General features: G+C 43.7%; 1 protein-coding gene across 5 annotated transcripts in view; it reads right to left on the reverse strand.

The window, feature by feature from the left end:
* The window catches only part of ZFYVE27 (zinc finger FYVE-type containing 27), a 291,267-nt gene extending 273,483 nt beyond the window's left edge, over window positions 1-17,784 (reverse strand). Inside the window, exon 1 of one of the 5 annotated variants that reach the window (XM_085606361.1) lies at window positions 17,660-17,784. The gene's annotated coding sequence lies outside the window, so the exon portion shown is untranslated. Of the gene's footprint in view, window positions 1-16,490; window positions 16,565-16,738; window positions 16,758-17,312; window positions 17,332-17,659 lie in introns of those variants that run through there. The other 4 variants (XM_085606351.1, XM_085606358.1, XM_085606360.1 and 1 more) reach the window with 4 other exon arrangements.
* Window positions 17,785-18,807: the final 1,023 nt, after the last annotated feature.

The raw sequence follows: 18,807 nt of genomic DNA on the forward strand, positions 1-18,807 counted from the left end.
CGCACTCCCTTACAGGCTCCCTCTGTGCGAGCCTTCAGGGAGAATCCCTCTTCATTACTACCTCCACTTGACCCCGCACTCTGCTACGCACTCCCTTACAGGCTTTATTATCCACTACTCCTCTCCAGTGCACCTGATCTCACAGCTGACCTGGGGCCCCTGCCCCATATCAGGCACCATCGGGTTCCACTTTCATTTTTCCTGGTAAAAACATTCGTAAAATAACCTTCAAGCTTAAAACATTGAATATAGCAGTAAATATAATTAACACACACTTTAAAGTATGTTCCACAATAGCCCTTATGACCTGACTGCTAATTAAATAAACAAAAACAGAAAGGACATGACAGGGCCGGCTTCAGCGCTGATGCGAAAGTCTTTTTTGGTGCCGCACTAAAAACCTCTTTCTCCGTAAATACCTTTACTACCACCTTCCAATAGGGCTCCTCATCCCTCCATGGACCCCCCTATTGACCTCCTCCTCAGATTCTCTTACTGCCACACGCCACAAGTGCCCCTCATCTCCCCATAGCCCCTACCCCTCATGACCTCCTACTCGGATTCCCTCACTGCCACCCTCCAGCAGTGCCCCTCATCTCTCTGTAGCCCATCCCCCTCAGACTCCCTCACTACAACCCTCCAGCAGTGCCCCTCATCTCTCCCTAGCTCCCCCTTCCACCCCATGACCTCTTCTTCAGATTCCCTCATTGCCACTCTCCAACAGTGCCCCTTATCGCTCCATAGCCCCTCCCACTAACTCCTGCTCGGATTCCCTCACTGCCACCCTCCACCAGTGCCCCTTATCTCTGTAGCCCATCCCCCTCATGGCCTCCTCCTCAGACTCCCTCACTACCACCCTCCAGCAGTGCCCCTCATCTCTCCCTAGCTCCCCCCTCTACCTCATGACCTCTTCCTTGGATTCCCTCACTGCCACCCTCCAACAGTGCCCCTCATTGCTCCAAAGCCCCTCCCACTACCTCCTCCTCGGATTCCCTCACTGCCACCCTCCACCTGTGCCCCTCATCTCTCCCTAGCTCCCCCCTCTACCCCATGACCTCTTCCGTGGATTCCTTCACTGCCACCCTCCAACAGTGCCTCTCATCGCTCCATAGCCCCTCCCACTACCTCCTTTACTGATAAAAATGTATATCTGCCCAAACATACTCATTTTAGCAACATTAGAATAATGAAAGCCTGGGGAAGTTCTAACTATATCACAAAACAAAAAAGCGAAGTTCTAACTATAACATTCATGTTTGTCTGCAGCTCTTTAGTGACAGTTCATTGATCACTGTCCTATGTTAGGATTGTAACTTCTGAACTGCAAGTAACACAAGGATCTTTGCGACGAAGGCAGTAACCCACTGAGCGTCCACATAAAATACAGTTCATCTGCATTTAAAAACTACTAACAGACAAATGATTGCTCTCCAGCAGGATCATAAATCAGCGTTATCTGGGCATTTTGAATCGTCTTATTGCTGTCCTGCATCGGCCATGAGAATGATAAAAACTGTTTAAATGAAGCACTCACGAAGCATGTGTCCTGCCTGGCCTTTGCAGATTTTAAAAAGAAAAACTAATAGTAACACATTCTCTTACCTACTCCATTAGTCAAACTTTGTGTCACAGACTGATGTGATAAGCAGCTGCAGGGGTCAGGAAAGGTGAATAGGAATACACAAACTTATTTTCTGCTGCGCTGCATAGAAAAAGAAATATCCACGCAGCAGGACAGTAGGCAACGGTTACTGGTGACAAAGAAAGGATGTGTCGCCTTTGCCATGTGGAGATGAAGGGGTGAAAAAATAAACAAAGCCTTGTTAACATGTAAACGGTCTTTTAAAGACCTGTGAAGTACTCGGTGCGGCTGCGATAATCTCTAAAAGTGTCCGTGTCTGCGCGCCCGTGAAGCTGTCTCGGCCCGGGCTGACACACACGACGTGTGCTTTGCGCGCCTGCCTTCAAGCCCTCACAGCGAGGGCCAAGGCTCCTGTTTGGGTCTGGTCCCCGTAACCTGGCATGCAGTTGGGCGCACACTGCTGTCCGCCTCTCACTGCACGGGCGGAGACTAGGGCTCAGAGCCTGAAACTCGCGGCAGCCCCAGCAGCAGCATTTCCCAGCCTCAGGCATCCACGTTGCCCTATTTGACAGCCGCGGAGTGTGACCACGGCAGGTGCAGTGCTGAAGTCCTGTTAAACCATAGCTTCCATCTCTGTGCACTTTACCATTTCTCATCTAACTATGCCACGATGAATTTTTTTCACAATATCCAACTCTTAGGAAGCAAACACATTTTTTGTCATTGCTAATTATTGAGGGTTTGGCGCACACCACAAAATTCAAATAGGGGACATTAGCACGACTTCAATTGAGTGCGCTCATGCTGGCCTGTCTGCGAGATGTGTGCACCCCCTGGAGCTTATGCAGTTGGAGAATAGAAAGTACAACTCAAGCAACAGCGCACACCTTTCTTTAGGACCCGTGTTTTTATCACTCTAGAGGGGTCCGTGGGGAGGAGGCTTGTGGCCCCCTACGTTGTACGTGTTCTCAGGTAGAGAAGCGCTCACTGCTGCTGCTCATACTGTGCTTGCACTGTATGTGAGGGACGCGTGTACTGTACTGCATATGCAGTGCTTGTTCACTGCACGCGAGGAGAGAGCGCGGCTCTTCCAATGCGCCCACCTGTCCCGTACAACTACTAGTTGTATACAGAGAACGCCATTGCTGCTGCACTTCGAGAGTCCCTCTGTTCTGTTCAGACGATGCGCGCAGTGCTGCGGTCTATGGTCTGCTCTCTTCCTGCTCTGTGCGTGAGCAATGCTTCACTGTTGCTGCACGCTCCACAGCCGTTCATGTGGGAGGAAAGTTTGAACAGCTGCCGTCTCAGGAGCATACCTTGCGCAGCTGCTGCTGTGTACGTTTTGTGGCAGATCTTTGAAGAGCTGCTGCCAGTACATTACCAGGGCTTGGACGACTGTTGCATCATTTGAATGTGAGAGGGAAACTTGTTCTGCTGCCTCAAAGTGCCGCTGGTCAGTGAATCCAGCCTCACCTCTGCAGCAACTTCTACACATGTTCTTTGTAGAAATAAAGATTGCACCGCGCCTGCCTCTTCTCTGCCTAATGTGTTCATGGATATGTATAGACTAAGCGCTTCGACGCCTCGTCAGGGGTAGTAAGCGCTTTATATAAATGCAATTACACGAAAGAAGCTGAGTGCACTGTGCTAATGCCCGTTACTAGGCCCACTGATGCATGTGAAGCACGATGCTGCTTATTAGACCCGCTCATGCACTGGAAGCACGGATGCGTCTACCTGGACCCACTGATGCACATGAATCACGGATGCTTCCTACTGGACCCACTGATGCGTGTGAAGCACGGATGCTTCCTACTGGACCCACTGATGCGTGTGAAGCACGGATGCTTCTTTCTAGACCCCAAAGCATGGACGCTTCTTACTGGACCCACTGATGTGTGCAAAGCACGGATGCTTCTTAATGTACCCAAAGATGCATGTGAAGCATGGATGCTTCTTCCTGGACCCACTGATGTGTGTGAAGTACGGATACTTCTTTCTAGACCCACTGATGCTTCTTGCTAGACCCACTGATGCATTGGAAGTATGGATGCTTTTTACTGGAACCACTGATGAATGTGAAGCATGGATGCTTCTTACTGGACCCACTGAGGAATGTGAAGCACGGATGCTTCTTTCTGGACCCACTGAGGAATGTGAAGCATAGATGCTTCTTACTGGACCCACTGATGCGTGCAAAGCACGGATACTTCCTACTGGACCCACTGATGCATGCGAAGCACGGGTGCTTCTTTCTAGACCCCAAAGCATGGCTGCTTCTTACTGGACCCACTGATGTATGGGAGGCAAGGATTCTTCTTGCTAGACCCAGTGATGCATGCGAAGCACGGATGCTTCTTACTGGGCGCAGTGATGCATGGGAAGCATGGATGCTTTTTACTCTACCCACTGATGCATGTGTAGCACGGATGCTCCTTACTAAGCCCACTGATGCATGGGAAGCACAGACACTACTTACTGTACCCACTGATGCATGGGATGCATTGATGCTTCTTACTAGGCCCACTGATGCTTGTGAAGCATGTATTCTTCTTACTGGAACCACTGATGCATGTGAAGTGATGTAAAATATATATATATATATATATATATTCACTGAAAAAACCATAGGTTTCACACACGTTATAGTTAGGAATTAGCATTTAAAAAACATTGCAAATTCACTTAAAAAACCATAGGTTTCACACACGTTATAGTTAGGAATTAGCATTTAAAAAACATTGCAAATTCACTTAAAAAACTATAGGTTTCACACATGTTATAGTTAGCTGGGCATTTCACTCGTGAAAAACCAATGAAATTCCCCAGTTATAGTTAGGTCAGATAACTATAACTCGCGCGACCGCCACTCTATCACAAGGATGATGTCATGAGTAATGCCACTGACCATGTCATGAGCACTGGATTGCGGGCGCGCGAGTTATAGTTATCTGACCTAACTATAACGGGGGAATTTCATTGGTTTTTCACGAGTGAAATGCCCAGCTAACTATAACATGTGTGAAACCTATAGTTTTTTAAGTGAATTTGCAAGGTTTTTTAAATGGTAATTATTAACTATAACGTGTGTGAAACCTATGTTTTTTTCAGTGAATTTGTACGTTTTTTTAAATGCTAATTTATGTATTTATTTAAAGTTTTTTCACCGTGCGCGGTGCGCTTCACGCACCGCGCGCCCACGTTACGTAGTTCGCGGAATTTTTCCGTTTCTACCGTGCGCGTACCCTACGCACACTCCGCGATTTTTCGTAAAAAAATTAAAATACATTTTTGCCCTTGGGGGTCCTTCTGGGACCCCCTGACCAAGGCTAGGGGGTCAGGAACTGTCCAGCCTGCCCCCTTTTCATGTTATCCACCTTTGTTTTTCACCCCCTCAGACTGCAAGAGACAAAATGGCGGCCGACACTTCCTGGTTTCGACCGATTCGAATGTTTACTAAGATCTAACAACCAATCAGAATCGCGCTCGCGCACGGCAGCGTGCGCGTACGGTAAGCTTACGGTACGCGCTCGGAGCGCGCCTATAGATATATATATTGATTTAAATGCTATTTTCTCAGGAAATACTGAACAGATTTACACCAGACCTGCAAAAGGCACATCCCTGACCGGAGGACTACCTCTCTGCCAAATTTCAAGTAATTCTGTTCAGCCGTTCGGGCTGCAGCTTGGACTAAAGGTCCTATGGAAAAATGCATGGGGAAAACGCGTTTTGGGACCCCCCCTTTTTCTCAGCCCCCGCTTGACGAATCCCCCCGAGACTTTCAGGGAAGGAGCGGAGCGCCCCACCTATTTTGAAAATTTCGCGAGGATTCGTCAATCGGCGCCAAAGTTATTCAAAATAGAATGTTGCGGATTTCCTATGGAAACACGGTCCTAACTATAACTATCTACTGGCGACCGCCAGTAGATAATTATATATGTATATATATATATATATATTTATATTATCTACTGGCGGTCGCCAGTAGATAGTTATAGTTAGGACCCTGTTTCCATAGGAAAACCGCAGCATTCTATTTGGAATAACTTTGGCGCCGGTCGACGAATCCTTGCGAAATTTTCAAAACTAATGGGGCGCTACGCTCCGCTCCTACCCTGAAAGTCTCGGGGGGATTCGTCAAGCGGGGGCTGAGAAAAAAGGGGGGTCCCAAAACGCGTTTTTCCCATGCATTTTTCCATAGGACCTTTAGACACAGCTACAGCCCGAACGGCTGAACAGAGTTACTTGAAATTTGGCAGAGAGGTAGTCTACAGGTCAAGGAAGTGCCTTTTGTAGGTCTGGTGTAAATCTGTTCAGTAGTTCCTGAGAAAATAGCATTTAAATCAATATATATATCTGTGGCAGCTTACGGTGCGCTTACCGTGCGCTTACGGTAAGCTTACCGTACGCGTACGGTGCCGTGCGCGAGCGCGATTCTGATTGGCTGTTAGATCTTAGTAAACATTCGAATCGGTCGAAACCAGGAAGCGGCGGCCGCCATTTTCTCTCTCGCACTCTGAGGGGGGGAGGAAAAACAAAGTCAAAAAACATGTAAAGGGGCTGTTTAGACAGCTCCTAACCACCTAGCCTTGATTAAGGTGTCCCAAAGGAACCCCCAAGGCAAAAAACTCAATTTTATTTTTTTTCGAAAAAACGCCGATTACGCTTACCGTACGCGTACGGTAAAAAATAATTATAAAAAAAAAAAATTATCCACACTTTCCCCACCCCGTGTGCAAAAGGTGCCAGCAGGGTACCTTTTGTAAACGGCATATATTTCAAAGGAAAATGTAAAAGATTACCTTTCACAACGAAGCGCATAATATGTCCTCCATGTGCGGACGGTGCGCGAAGCGCATCGTGCGTACATGGCCCATACAGCGTAACGTGCGTGCACGGCACTAACTGCGTAAAGTGGGCGCGCGGTGCGCGAAGCGCACAGCGTGCTCACTGTGCGCGCACGGTGCGCGAAGCGCACCGTGCACACACGGAACGAACTGCGTTAAGTGGGCGCGCACGCCACGAATGGCGTAAAGTAACTTAGCATTTAAAAAAACGTACAAATTCACTGAAAAAACCATAGGTTTCACACATGTTATAGTTAGCTGGACATTTTACTCATAAAAAACCAATGAAATTCCCCCGTTATAGTTAGTGCAGGCAACTATAACTCACGCGACCGCAATCCTCTGCTGATGACATATGTGTCTTTATGAAAAAAAAATATTTGTAATATATGTATAGCTAAAATTTAATTGAAGAAGACATGGGCAAATAAGTGTCTAAATACAGTATTAACATCAGCAGAGGATTGCGGTCGCGTGAGTTATAGTTGCCTGCACTAACTATAACGGGGGAATTTCATTGGTTTTTTATGAGTAAAATGTCCAGCTAACTATAACATGTGTGAAACCTATGGTTTTTTCAGTGAATATATATATATGTTACATCACTTCACATGCATCAGTGGTTCCAATAAGAAAAATACATGCTTCACATGCACACACATATATTACATCACTTCACATGCATCAGTGGTTCGAATAAGAAGAATACATGCATCCGTGGGCCTAGTAAGCAGCATCCGTGCTTCACATTCATCAGTGGGCCTAGTAGGAAGCATCTATGTATGTGTGTGTATATATATATATATATATATATATATATATATATACACACACATACACACACACACACACATGTATATATACACACAAACAAATGCACTGACACGCTTCCGTGATGGTTATGGCATCTGTGCGTCTCATGCTGCGTCACGAGGCGCACAGGCCATGTGTAATGGTTATGTTTTGCAATTGTATGTTTTCAACTGTGTTCAGAGTTCCTGCCCATTTGAATTGTTGTTAGAATGTGGGTCACTCTGATGGCGAGTATATATATATATATATATATATATATATATATATATATATATATATATATATATATATTATATCCCGTCATTATGTCATTATTGCCAATATGTAGTGCGAACCCCGGATAAAGCAGAGGCAGGACACAGACGGGTTGGGGTAAAGGTGGAGACTTTATTATATCTCAAAATGAATGAGAGCCCACAACAGACCTCCTACGTCTACCGACTTGCCATCAGAATGAACCACATTCCAACAGTAAGTCAAACGGGCAGGAACTCGGAACACAGTTGAAAACGTACAACTGCAAAACATAACTGTGCAGCTGGTGACGCAGCACGAGATGCACAGGTGCCATAACCAGCACGGAAGCGTGTCAACGCATATATATAAGTAAACAAACACATTATTATGTCTACAACATCACCCATCTCTTTGTGCAAAACAAAAAAATCACACAGACAAAGAAATTAAATAATGGAATGCAACATCATAGTAATGCACTAGGAAAAAAATTATTGCATGCAATAATATTTTAATCGGATGGGAACAGAAGCATTGCGAGAAGATCTACTCCCGACACCCTGTGGAGGAAAACTTTCAGAACTGGTAACTAAACCCACATTTTCACTGCTGTAGGTTATCACTGATTCAACTCCAGAATGAAGAGCAATGCCTCCTTCACAATTAGGACATGTAGATGGTATCTCTAGAAAACCAACATGCATCATCAGAATGATCATTATGTATAAAGACACCATTACTTTTGACTTCCTACATTCTTCGAGGGAAGTTTTTTAGCAAACTCCTACTACTACTCCTCCTACTCCACCATCCTTTACCTTCCACTAATATGCCCTCCTTAGAAACTTTAGATATTCTGAAAGGAAGAGGAAATTTAGACTCCTCTTTTTTGGCCTTGTTGGGTTTCTGGATGATCACCCCATTACCTGCATTGAAGTCAACAAACGTAGCGTTATGCTCGTTATTAAAATACTTTTTCACCGCAAGTTGTTTCTTTCTGACTGTACCCTTTATGTCAATTTGATTATCAGATCTGGTCTGCGCTTGCACCCAATCAGGACTCAAAGCATATAATGGTGACCTATTGCACAGCAATATGAAAGTGATACACCCGTCGCAGTGTGAGGAGTCACCAAATAGTTCCATGTTGTCTTTCTTAAAAAACGTTCAACCTGTGCCTCAGATGAGAAAGACGTTTGCACCCCTTCTTTATGAAATCTGTTAACTTGTTCGACAAGACCAGTGGCGGTAGGAGAGTATAAAGCAACTTGCATGTGTTTGATGTGGTAGTTGTCCACAAATTATCTCATCCAATGAGACTTGGAATGTGTTCCATTATATGTAATCAATTCACTGGGGGGGCCTTCAATCTCAAAACTACTTCCCTATGAAAGAAATGACTGAATTAGTGTCTGGCGAGGCAACAAAATCAAAGTAATACCACTTTGAAAAGTAATCAACCAGAACAACCATATACCTTTTAGAACTTGGTAGAAGATCAAATGGCCCGCAAAATCAAGGGATAACTTTACCCATGGACCATCAGGTAAGGGAACAGTATGTAACTTGGTTTCTGACGCCTTCCAAGGCTTGCCAGAAACCAAGCACATTTCACAATCAAACACCCATTTGTTCACTTGGACATTTATTCCTGGCCACCAGTAATATTGCTTAAGGTTACGTATGGTAGCCATCATTCCGAGGCGATCTTCATTTGAAATGTTAAATAAAGACATTCTCAATGTTAAAAGTGAAACTAGGAGATCATGTCTCAACAGAAACCCTTCAACACTTGACAATTAAATGGCAACTTTGGCGAAGGTCGCTAAACTGGATTCCAGACTCCTTTCTTTTGGGTTTAATACCTTGATCAGAGATACAATGCCCGATATAGTCCAATTGACTAACCAGGAATTTGCACTTCTCTTTTCTCAATGTAATACCCACATCTTGAAACATAAGCAAATCTCTCTCAAGGATTAAATTGTGCTCCCTGGCACTTTCAGCAAAGATGAGAACATCGTCCTGGAAAGCCTGAAACCCAGGAATTCCCATCAATATGGTGTCCATGAACCTTTAGAACACACTTGCTGCAGAGGCCAAACCAAAGGACATCCACAGAAATGTTTATGCACCAAATGGGGTGATTAATGTGGCGAGGTCTTGGCTCTCTGAAGCAAGTGGTATTTGGTGATACGCGGATCTGAGATCCAACAACGAGAACACCTTGGACCCCTCCCAATTTGCCAAAAGTTGCACTACAAGCATGAATAGTTCATACTAGGCCCACTGATGAATGTGAAGCATGGATGCTTCTTAGAAGGCCCAGTGATGCTCTTATTACTAACCCGTTGATACATATACAACTATAAACAAAATCTTCAATTGGACAACCAATGCAGACTTTATCATATGAAATAACATAAACGGACCTGCAGAGCTTTTTAAACTAGTCAGTATACCTAAAACCATAAAAATGCACATCTGTCTCTCACAATTCATCATCTAACACATGGCTACCCGCGGCAGCCCTTAATATGATAACCACACCTCGGTGGTAATCAGGCACAACATAGAAACACGAACCACATAGGTTCAAACCCAAGAGAATATTCTTCCAACCGCAAACACACATGCTGTAGCTTGCCACTCATGTAAGCAAGCACTTCAGCGCCCCACATAGGGGGAGTAAATGCTACATAAATACAAGGATACATTGTATTGTTTTGTAGTATTAGGCTGGTAGATCCTGTACTTACAACAAACAACATACACCAAAAATAAACCTTAATTATTAGCTCCAACAATACATGGTCTTAGCTGTTTTGCCATCACAGATAGGGTCTTGGGTTAATAAGAAATACAGCACTGCTATTAGCAGTCCATTATTATGAAAAAGGGGTTGCAGATACTAACTATCATATTGATGGAGTGGAAATTGTATTTTATTTGTAGGGGTGCATTATAATCACGTATAGACCACACCCACATATAATCCTTTGCTGTATTAAGGTAAAGTGTTAGAACAGTGAATCGTGTTAACATGAAAACGTGATGTATTTTAGGTGTTTGAAATGTAACATGGTGAACCAACGTAGAAAGTGAATGTAACTAGCAGAAAACATTAACGTAAAGAACTTGTGTTGTGCAATTGACACCTGATCACAAATTAAAAGTGCTTATTAATCATGTCATTTCACATGTAGGTAGATGCATATTTGAAAGTGCCTTATTTCTATGCAAATTCGCCAAGCACATATGATGCTTTCTTATGTTAGCTGAATTTCGTAGGCCTGAAAGGCTGTTCCCTGGAAAACTCTTGCTTAAGAATTAATAGTTGAAGTTTATGTCTGCTGGGGAATTGGTTCTTTCTCACATTTTGTGTTGCAGCTGAAAGAAGCGCTCTCGTTAGCTAGAATAATGTCTTTGTTTTATTAGTGAGGCAAGGAGAGAAGAAGTTACAATCATGTGGCTTGAGTCCATAAAGGAAGGTTGTTGTGCTTCACACAGGAGAAGTCCTGGGAACCAAGGACAAATTGCATCAAGGAAAGAACACCGTTGTCCCGTGGGAAAACACCTTCAGGATCGTACCCAGAGCAGATGGCGTGACTCGCACTGGATTCTGGAAATGTTACCTACGAATAATGTGTTGCTGGGAGTAAAGAGACCCACTTCTTCTTTTGCCTTCGAGAGAGAGCATCCTAGAGCAAGCTCTGTCGTGGTGGCTTTATGCTACATGGCCCATTGGTCATGGAAGAGCTTCTTAGGAAGACTCCACGTACTGATATCTTTTTACTTCTTCATCTGAAAATGCTTAAATAGGGATGCCATCTTAGTGCTAGAGTAGGGATAGATGTAAAGCTTTTCACTCACCATCCCTCGATGAAGGGGAATTTGGACTCATGCTTTCTGATCTTTTGCATTTTACTTCTAAATTAATTGTATTGCTTAAATTGCATTGTTTAAATTGGATTCGCAGATTTGATTTTATGCTAATTCTGATGCATTTCTACACTCTCATATCGAGGTGTCTTTATGCTCAGTTATTTTTGGCTTTGTAATAAAACAAAGTAGCCTTAAGTAGTTGTCCGTGGTTACTATGTGTCCAAGAGAATTATTGACGAATTGATTGGCCTTTTAACTACTTTTCTCCCCTTTACATTTTCATGCTGCGACAAAGAATCATCAGATTGTGACTCTAGAACAGGTCTAGAAATTACAGGCCCGGCCCTTTCAGTATAATAGATACACCACAATCAATGTGCTTAAATGGGGGCCCTACAATGGGAACAAACACTCATCATTCAGCAGTTCCTTCAGACCGGCAATGGGATTCGAAAACAATAATAAAAATCAGGTCTTCCAATGAAAGCCTATCCTGGGGAATATGAATGTGGACGGTAATTGGTCCAGGAAAACGGCAACCATATTCAAACAAGTTTCAAGATGGCAGATTCTGCAATTGGTGAAGAGGCAGTCACTTAGTGTGTCACATTTAATCTCCATTTTTCCAACCAAACAGTGAAGTGCACCTCTTCCTTAAACTAGGCAAGGGGCTAGCAGCAAATGGTCAATTTGGATATGGACTACAGATACACCCCATAAATGTTCGTAATGGTGTCTGTCCTGTTTATTCAGAGATTCAACCACAAATGAGCAGTTCATAGCTGGTCAGTACGATGTCCTTGGAACAGATATCCTGCATATATATCTGGGCAGATCCAAGGACAGCGCTGTTCGAGCAGCTAGAATGTTTTTTGTTCAACTTGTTCTCTAGTAGAGTGCTGATCTGCCAGTGTGAATATAGAATTCCCCAATTGTTCCAGATAAGGGCGGGACGGGGTGGTACATGTAGATTGTCCATTCACAATGAAAACCTGATGAGATAAACAGCTTGTGCTGTAATCAGTGTCATACAGCACCATGGCAAAAAAACACATGTAACACAACAGGTATATGGAACATCACAACACAGACACAAGGGAAAAGTGAAGAACTATAGCAGAGTTCTTCAAACACTTTTTGCCGAGCTGCCCCAGCGAAAAGTATTTTCAATTCACCCCCTCCAAATCTTTCAGGTTGAGGGAGGGAGTTGGGTGGAGAAGTTAGGAAAGGGTGTTCCTTTTTTATTTAGTCCATAATGCACACTAACTAAAACACATAAAGAGAAGAGAGAAGTTGACCAAAAGTATTTACTGATACTCTAGTTCCATGAATAAAACAAAAAAATAGGATAGTGCATAAAAGTAAATGTGCCAAATTTGTTTTCATAAACATTCATAATATTTAACGTTGGGTGATTTTTACTTTCTCACAAGACCAATGAGTCTAGAAAAAAAAAGTGGAAAAAATACAGTACATTTTCTGCTTTTAAATATAAACTCTGAATAGCAGGTAGAAGAAGAAATGACTTCGGTGTTACTTTAAAGAGGTCTAAGTGCTTCCTTCTTTACTATTAATAGAAAGAGAAGTACTGGCACATTAAAGAAAATACAGAATGTATTACAAAATTAATTGTTGGAGTGCCAGCACATGGCACTTCCACCATGTCAAGAAATGAACAAATGGGTATTATTTTTGATTTTAGAAACATTCCAACATTTGGGTGAACAGAAGCAGAGCTTAGAGCAGCTTTTCAAAGTTAATGCACAGCTGCCAACTGACCACTTGTTAGTGTGTGAAGCGACTGGCCATGTGCTCGGTTCCAATAAAAATGTGATGACCCTAAAACAACTAAACCGGGGAAGAACTCAGGGCTGATGTCTGAAGCGCGAAGCTGAAAGCCAAGGATATTATGCAGGGAACATGTGTAAAAACAGGATGGCACAGCGTACCAGGAATGTAATATATCCAAGAAATCAGACTCTGCATTTAGGCTTATGGGAACATAGTCAGTTTTTGGATATTTAATATGATGACGTTTGAGCACTGAAACAGGGACCGAAGCAGCTGGATAAGCAAAAGTAATGTTGGGTTACAAAGGTAGAGGATAAACGTATAAAAAGAATGCACTTCTGCACTATTCAAGTAACTAGCAGGGTCTCCAATGAAGAACTGAACCCGTGCTGAAGGCCAAATATCCAGAGCTATAAAGAGACACTGAAAACAGCAGCAAGATAGTCTGCGCTTCAGGATCTAAACTCTTATGAAGAAAGAGTCCGGGGACAATGGAGAACAGGGTTATAAAAGAGATTTCAATGTTTCAGAGGTACAAATAATAAAGACTTGTTTTTACATAGTGCCTCATATTGCCATTTCTAAGTGCTGTAAATAACTGGTGCTTTCATTACCTATTGCAACAGTAGCCCAGTTGCTGACTTCAACAAGATGGAGGGCTCAGTTTTTCGTGCCAGGATTCAAACCAGGGCAATGCAAATCACACCAGATGTCAGTGATGAGCATTGACGTACCAGAACTGTCTAGAGTCCAGAATACATATTCTAGTGTTGCCAAGGTTTATGAACAAGGACTGATGTAGTACATTTGATACATTTCTTGTCTAAGTTGACGGATAACAATGTTACGGTGAATACTTATAGATACTGCATTTCAAGAGTACAACTTACCTGTCCCCAAATCAATTCAGACACCAGACTGCTCAGAGGAATCAGATTTTGCCATTCCTCCAAAACCAAGGAGCACCCAATTGTGTGTTAATTAATGTCGTGTTGAGGTTTCTGCAGCAACTGAAATCGAGTGAAGATCTTTCCAGAAAGCAAGTCAATTAAAATAGCAATCATTTTAAGTTAAACTTACTATCACTGAGCTTCTATTGTCAAAGCCTAAGATCTAGACTGAATGATTTTTTAAATTGAAGGGGTAGCTTTCGTTTTAGCCGAAAGACCTAAGACTTCAACTCAGTCCATTGCCTATTCCGGTTTCCTGGATGGTTCATGCTTGAAGAAATATGAAGCTAGAACAGGTGAATATAGGCCGAGAAATAAGAAAAGAGTTTTGATTTCCACCCGCAGTACTTTTGCACCTGTTTCAGCCCCCACTTTAGCCAGGACGGCTTGATGGACGATGGCAGATGCTGGAATATATACTTCAGCATGGGGGGACATTCAGTGAAAGGAGCTATTGTGGCTGGCTTGCGTATGCAAGAAATTATTGATGCGTTTATTGATGGGTTGACTAGTGCTCTGAATGTGCATTTATATATGTCTATTTCAAATGGGTTTAATGTGGTTGTTGACAAGCTTCAAACCAGACCAATGGAAACTTTCAGACACAATGGCTAGGAAATTTTACGTTGTACACTAAACAAACGTGCATAACGTGCTCATTGCACTAAATTAGGGTGACCAGACGTCCCGGTTTTCCCCGGACGGTCCCCGTTTTTGGAGAAGTGTCCCGACACTTTTCTCCAAGTGAATCAAATGTCCCAGTTTTCTAACAGTGTCCGGGTTAAACACAGAAATGTCCCGGTTTTTCATTATTGTTTTGGTTGATTGCACTGCTTACGGCGTATGATGTCACTTAGGTGAGTGCTGTAAAGGCTGCACGCCACTGGAGATAGTTACGTTTGAGCCACCAAGCATGACTATTGGTAAATAAACGCTTTTCAGAAATTGACTATTCACCGCTTTCCCACACTGTTGTGGAATAACAAACTGCAGGGTTACAAAAGAAACCCGAAACAGCCAGGCTTTCTTTCCTAAAATTAAATAATAAACGCACTGTTTCTGAAACAAAAGACCACAACCCCTTAACGACAACGCATCTTTTTCACATAACAGTCCTTGTTTACTAAAGTACATGGCGCTGTGGTGAAAAAGCTTTAAAAAAAAGAAAAAAAAAAAACACGTACAGGGGTGTAACGCAGGCCCCTGCGCAGCAAAGGTGGTTGGGGCAAAACTGCGAGGGGTCCCTAGCCCTTGAGGGCCCCCCTTTCGGCCCAATGCCAATTAATATCTATGAGAAATGCAGTGGTAGCTGGTGATGTTTTAAAGTGGGGCATAAATGTCTGTCTTGAATGCCAGGTGGCGAGTGATCCCAATTCTTACAATTCTGGGGACCAAAACAGTGATTCTTGCAGCAGGGACTGTAACCCACTGAACTACCTTAACAAAAATAATGAGGTTCCAATCCAAACGTTTCTTAAAGTAACCAGCTGCACGCCACTGCCGTGCTGCTGCTCAGCCGTGGGCCCTTGTCAGCACATCTGAGCAGCAACACATGGGGATTTAGTGAAACACGATTTGCAGGCGCTGTGTCCTCCAGGCTTTGTATCATGTAGGGAATGGCATTTTTTGGGAGGATGTTATTGAGGTTGTTGGAGGCGATACAAGATTGTGTTTATCCAGTTGGTATGACCATCTTTAAATTACACATGTACATTTACCTACAATTTTAGTCACAGGGAGACAAAGTCATGCAGTGATATTCACTCAATAGCTGAGGACACGATCAAACTCAAATTCCCAAGTTGCATTGTCGGCAGCTTAGCCGCTGAATCAAAGCTCCTGCCAATTATGTCACTTTGCATATTGCAGCAGCACCTATAGACTACACGCTGTTTTGTTGTTTTAGTGGTGATGTGTTTTTTCCTAAAAAATGACAGTTCTTGTTAGATGAGAGAACACCAGAAGACGAGATTTGACTTAGAATCCTTTAATATTTAAATGTCTTGGCTCTGGATGTTTGAAATTCCCTACGTCGTGGTGGGAAGGGTTAGTTGCATTTTCCACCCCAGATTACCGACACTCATATATATAACTTCAGTTCCGCTCCAAATAGCGGACCACAGACACTCGTAGATCGCACCTGGTCTCCCGAGTCTCAGTCACTTTCAATCCCTCATTAATTAAACAACTCACACTGAATACTGTATTGTAGTAGCTCCTATGTAGAGCTTCACACGCCTTGCGAGGAGCTATGAAACTCAACAACCCCTACAAATACAACATCCTCTACCTAGGTTACCATATTCTTACTGTTTTAGCACCTCGTCAGGGTATAAAGCGCTATAAAAATGAAACTATGATGCAATATCACCTCCTACCCACATCTTCCTCTACACCGTTGGTACTCATAGTACGGCCCTCGGGCCTCCAGCGGTCCGGCAGGCCTTTCTTGGCGGCCCGCGGACCTTTCAGGTAATGTACCCAGAGAGTGGGAAGAGAGAGTGGGAAGAGAGGGAAGGGAGGGGAGGGAAGGAGAGGAGAAGGGGAGGGGAGGGGAGGGAACTGACTGACAGACTGACTGAGTTACTAAGAGAGAGAGACACAGACTGTAGGCAAGGGTGGTCACCTACCATAGCAAATGTTGAGGCAAAGTCTGTTTCAATGGAATTAATGGTTACTGCCAATAAAAGACGTCGGATTTGTCGCCTGTAATGCTTCATCTCGGTCTGTGGAGGGAGCTGTCATTGTAGTCCTTTTTCTATGTCTATGACAGCTGTCAAATAGTCCTACTTTTAGGTCGATGGTTACTGCAAATCGTAGTCCTACTTCTATGTCTATGACCTGTCCCTGTTTTTTGTTTTGAGAATCTGGTCACCCTAACTAAATGGATGGATGTGCAATGCTACCATTAACGCATATCACCCCGACTCGCTTGGTTTACAATTTTCAGGGTGCCCGGTCTCGGAACCCGTTGGCAGTTAGTCAAAGAGTGAGAGAAGCCAGGTTGAAGCCAGTGACGGGGCGAGCAGAATAAATTGGTCGGCGCTCCGTATAGACAATGACCGCTCACAACAGTTCCTACTTATAGTTGACATTTGCCCTGCTTATGTACCAAACATCAACTAATGAATAACATCAACACGAAGGAGAAGTGTATATTGGTGAAACAAGTTTATCGTGTTTAGGAGAATGCGATTTACTTACAGGGGACGCGAACTGCGCGTCAGTCTTCTTGCAAGCAAGTGGTTGGTACCGCAAGTCGTAAGTTACAGAGTCTAACTCGGTAATAATAACTGACACAGCACAAGAACTATATAAGGAGCATCGTCTAAAGTCTGAATTACAGGCTGGAGATGGCGTTTCATCCTAGTCGACGAGAGATTTTAACATTCAGTGAAATAATAAGCATAACAGGAACTCAGGCGTTTGACAGTTTCAGCAAAGGAAAACAAACAAAAGCAGCATGCATCATAAACAACGAGACTGCTCAATCGCGTTTCAACTCCAAGCTTAAATGACACAATCACGATGGTCGCCTGCCCACTACTTACACGGACTGTCAGTAAATTCAGCAAAATATCCGTTATTTGTAGGTGAATTCAGATCAGCTGGCACCTTTCTGTAATGTTTAGCATTTCCGGGATGTAGAATAACCAATCCCACGGCTGATCACATTATTTGTAAAGTGGCCTACGATTGGAGGTTTGAGGGCGCTTCATCCAATCCAAGTGCGATTTATGAATTCCAAAGAACTGATTGGCTGCGGAGGCCACACAGTTCCTGTTCAAGTCCTCCTTCGAAAGTTGGTATATTGCTTCCTAATCCACTGGGCTTGGCGTAGGTTCGCTAAAAGGAAGTCGGTTGTGTGCGAGGTGCACTGGGCTACTGCTGCATACAGTTAATTATGGGTGGTCAGAGTTAGCGATGCCCGGGCACAGGGCTTTAAGCGGGGTGCATAAAGTGGAGAGCTTTAAAAGGCCTTTAAGATCGTGTCTTAAACTAAACTACATTTCTGTGATTTGCACAGTCTGTCAACCAACCGGTGTTTTTGTGCCTCTCTCCGCTTTCGGTTACTGTACCCAGATCTATATAGCACGACAGACATGCACCTAACATTAGAAAAGATTAATAGCTTTGTCAATAGTTGTTAGCAGTTTAAGATTGAGCTATACGATTTTTTTTGTAACTAATGTTGAAAATGTTTTCATTATGAAAGTGAATTAAACATTACAGAGGCCTATAAAATAGGCGAGGGTGTTCAAAGGGTCACAATTGACCCAATTGTATTCATTGTTAAAAAGAAGTGTGTACGGTTGGGGAGCACACACTTCAGTAGAGGACTACTTTCCCCACCACCAAGTATTGCCAGGACAACGTTAGGGTATATGGAGTATGTTTTACTCTTATCTAAAGGAAGAGCGCCGGGAAAACAGACCTCGCGGCAGATCGCGGGTCTTCGCGCATGCGCAGTCGCTCGTCCTCGCGCGCTGCGTCATCACGCAGCGCTCGAGAACTAGAGCGCAACACTACATATCTCCCTTCTTTGCCAAACACAAACAAGAAGTCTTACAGTGTCCCTGAAAGTTCAGCTACTCTCTAGTTCATAGTCTCGGAAGCGGCTGGGTCGTACCACAGCTCTGCCTGCTCTGGTGCGCCTTACCGGAGTGTGGCATTCCTCTGGGGTACTTCCCTCCGCCGG

This window comes from Triturus cristatus, chromosome 1_2 (genome assembly GCF_964204655.1).
Source record: "Triturus cristatus chromosome 1_2, aTriCri1.1, whole genome shotgun sequence".
Lineage (NCBI taxonomy): Eukaryota > Metazoa > Chordata > Amphibia > Caudata > Salamandridae > Triturus > Triturus cristatus.